This window comes from Vollenhovia emeryi, unplaced genomic scaffold (genome assembly GCF_000949405.1).
Source record: "Vollenhovia emeryi isolate VEMERY1.0 unplaced genomic scaffold, V.emery_V1.0 DF942759.1, whole genome shotgun sequence".
Lineage (NCBI taxonomy): Eukaryota > Metazoa > Arthropoda > Insecta > Hymenoptera > Formicidae > Vollenhovia > Vollenhovia emeryi.
Window position 1 is genome coordinate 1 of NW_011963607.1, and position 3,493 is coordinate 3,493.

The 3,493-nt window shown below is 40.5% G+C and overlaps 1 pseudogene; it reads right to left on the bottom strand.

The window, feature by feature from the left end:
- Window positions 1–47: 47 nt before the first annotated feature.
- Window positions 48–3,487, bottom strand: LOC105567775 (annotated as a pseudogene).
- Window positions 3,488–3,493: the final 6 nt, after the last annotated feature.

A 3,493-nucleotide genomic window follows, 5' to 3' on the forward strand; every position in this document is an offset into this window, starting at 1 on the left:
TATTTTACAATATATTACAATATGTATTATAATATATTACAATATTATATTTATCATAATAATTTAATGTCTATAAATAAATAAATAAATTTAATGTCTCCATTTATAATATAAGAATAAACCTGGAGACAATGGTAGGCTTAACAGCTCTATTTTCTGTTGTTGAGTCTGTCACTGGCGTGCTGCAGCCACTTTTTTATTATAGTTTCAACGTCACTTTTAGGCACGTTTTTTATCTTGGATATTGTATCTGCAATTAAAAATTTTGTCGATCTTATTTAACATAATTGCAGAAAAAAAGTAATATTAATGAAAGTAGAGAAAATTAAATTTAAATTTTATGCGATGTCACGTCAGCTTTTTCTTTTCAATTGATTTCAATTGCAAAGTTACTATCACGTAGAAATATTTGAAATCTGTCTCAGCATATCTCTGTTAAAGATATATTCTCGGACCGCGTGAAGAAAACTCGACGTACAAAAGTACCAGGTCGTAATTACCTGTTTAATTAATGTTTGATAACTGTAAAGATGTTGGTTTTCTCGTTCTTTGTGGAAACCACCACCAGCCCCTATCACGTAATTCAATAACGCTAGTGGAAAAATACCCTGTTTCCTAAATGACTCGATTTTGATGTCACCCTGTCTCTTGGACAACTTGGATCCATCCGCGTTTAATATTAAAAGGTAAGTGTCCATATATGGGAGGATTCCAGCCAAGCGCTCTGCACGATAGACAAGATTTCTAGTCTAATTTTGTAAGAATTTAATTGTCCTCTCTCTCTCTCAAGTGAAATAGCTTACTTGTAAAGCATAATATGCTTAGGTGTAGAAACTTGCCATTCAACGCCCCGTAAGACATGAGATATTTCCATAAAATGGTCATCGACTACATTTGCAAAATGGTAAGTGGGATAGCCATCTGATTTTATGATAACTGGATCTCCCTCGGACTTGGTAAGATCATGCAACACGTCGCCGTAAACTACGTCGTGAAAGGCCGCCGGTGTGGACGCCAACTGATTGCGAGATATGCAACAATTATATTGCGAGATATGCAACATTTATAAGTTTAGAAGAGACCTTAAATACCTTAAATCTAATACAATAAGTGATATTTTTCCAGAGCATTTCCTTTACTTGATCCTTGGTAAAATGTCGACACCTATTGTCATATTTAGGTACTTGTCCACACTTTATGGCCTCTCTCCTCAACAATTCCAGTCTTTTCTCCGTACAAAAGCAGTAATAAGCGGATTGATTGTCCAAGAGTTTAAGCGCCTGCTCTCTAGAAATAACGAGTAAGGCAACTTGGCATTGAAATTATTATAGCAGGAGCTGCCTTGCGACGATACACACTCTCTTATCGTCCTATGTACATAAGATTGGAATGATTACGAGATGGCAAGTTTACTTGTACAATTCGAGCCTTGACGACTGCACGTGAGGGCCAACGGGGCCACCTCTGGTAGGATCTTCGTCGGGTATAATCCCTGCCCATAGCAAATCATCCTGGAGTCTCTCTATTGCCCCGGGAACCGTTCTTGTCCGATCGGTGTCCTCGATCCTCAAAATAAACGTGCCGTTGTTGCTACGTGCGAACAAATAGTTGTACAGCACGGTACGCAATCCTCCTAAATGCAAGTCACCTGAAACAAGCAACGGGCGAGTAAGGATGATGCGAGATTGCCTCGGTTACGACTAAATTAAGAGGATCGTTACCGGTGGGGCTAGGCGCGAATCTAACCCTCACGTGGTACTTTTTGAAGAAGCGTCTCTGTAACAGCTGGAGACTGTCGATCTTAGATGTATATATAGATATTTTGAGATTGGTGTCCTTTTTTACATTTATCATAGTGTAAGCAGGAACTACATTTGGAGATTTGTTCTCGACTAGATCTCGTAGCTTGGGAGCGCACAGAGCAAACGTTGTACTTTCTATTTCCAACTCGCAAGTTCTCTGCAAAGGTAAAAAGACTTAAATTAGCTTCCAAGCACAGAACAGCTACGGAGATTGACTTTTTCTGCTTCAAATCGTGTATAGCTTGCTCGTGGTACTCCAGAATAGAGCTCTCGTAATTGAAACCTAAGAAATAATACCCTAATAACTGCACCGTGTGTACATATTGATCACTCGGCTGTAGCTTCCTCAATTTTTCCAGAACCGCTGCCACGCCATTTGCAAATGCGACCTGTTCCTCCAGTAAACTTTTGACTTTACGCAGACACAACGAAGTAACGTCGTATTTAGAGATATCGATTGAAAGTCCAAGTTCGCTCTTTATCTCATCTTCATCACTGGTCAAGCAGTCCAGCGTAGCTAAGCTTGCGACTTCTTTGGACGTAATTTTCTTAATGTGCACCCATCTACGAAAAGCTTTTGTGTTTAACTGGTTATACGTTAACAAGGCATTTAATGCGCACATCGCAGCTTTCCTATACAAATTATTGCTAATATACAACGCTCAATCTGTCCAGCACGAAAGAGATAATATTCTCAAGATACCTGAAGCTCTCAGAATCTGTAGGGCTCGGTTCGACTCCGTCGAGTCGAGAGATGCAACTGCACAAGAAGGTGAACAAACAGTAAACACACGCTTTCCTCGTATACATGTTCAGACAGTACGCCTACGTTGTAAGTTAAATTGCGACACGTGTTCCACGATTGTCTCCAGCGCTTACATTCGGATTCCTTCATTTCACGAATGACCCACTCGACATTCCGCTTCATAATTTTCCTAGTAACAGCGCACGCTTTCGCCGGCAGAGTTTTAACGGGAAACTTACATACTAGACTGACAAATCTGCATTTCATCACTACGGCATTGTACAAGTCCCTCTTAACTGTACAGAGTTTGCCCAGGCACGACTTGCACTTGACCGACACGTGCGTGGAGTAAAATTCATCTCTGTTCATGTGTACAAATTCATTAGTTCCAGCAAGACGCCAGTGTCAAGCAAACGCTCGAGCATGCTCTTGTCGGTGTCCACGCGCTTTTCCCAGTAAGCGAGCACAGGCTCGAATATTTCCGCGGCACTGATCGCATTCCATCGAAGACCTCCCGCGTATCCGTACTTCCGCGCAACGTTCGTGTCGCGGTCGACAATACTTTGTATACTTTTGGCACTGTCGCCGATAATACCCTCCATCGGCACTAAAATAAGGATCGTGCACAAGCTGCGAAATTGTCGAAAGCACTGCCCACATTCCTCGTCCTCTGCCAGAAGTGTCTCGAAATAACTGAACAGTTCCAGAGCACATACAATAATGTAACAGCAAATGTTTCAATATAACCTAAAAAGTACAAGTACATGCTGTATGAATTTTTGTATTATAGTATATATTAAAAATGCAAATGATAATAAATTGATAATCTGTACTTACGTATGTATTATCAATGTTCTCTAATATCTCTCTCAGAGATAAACCTGAGAGCCACGCCGGCGACCGGCGTTTCACTCGATCAAAAATTGTCCTTCTAGGTTAGAAGACG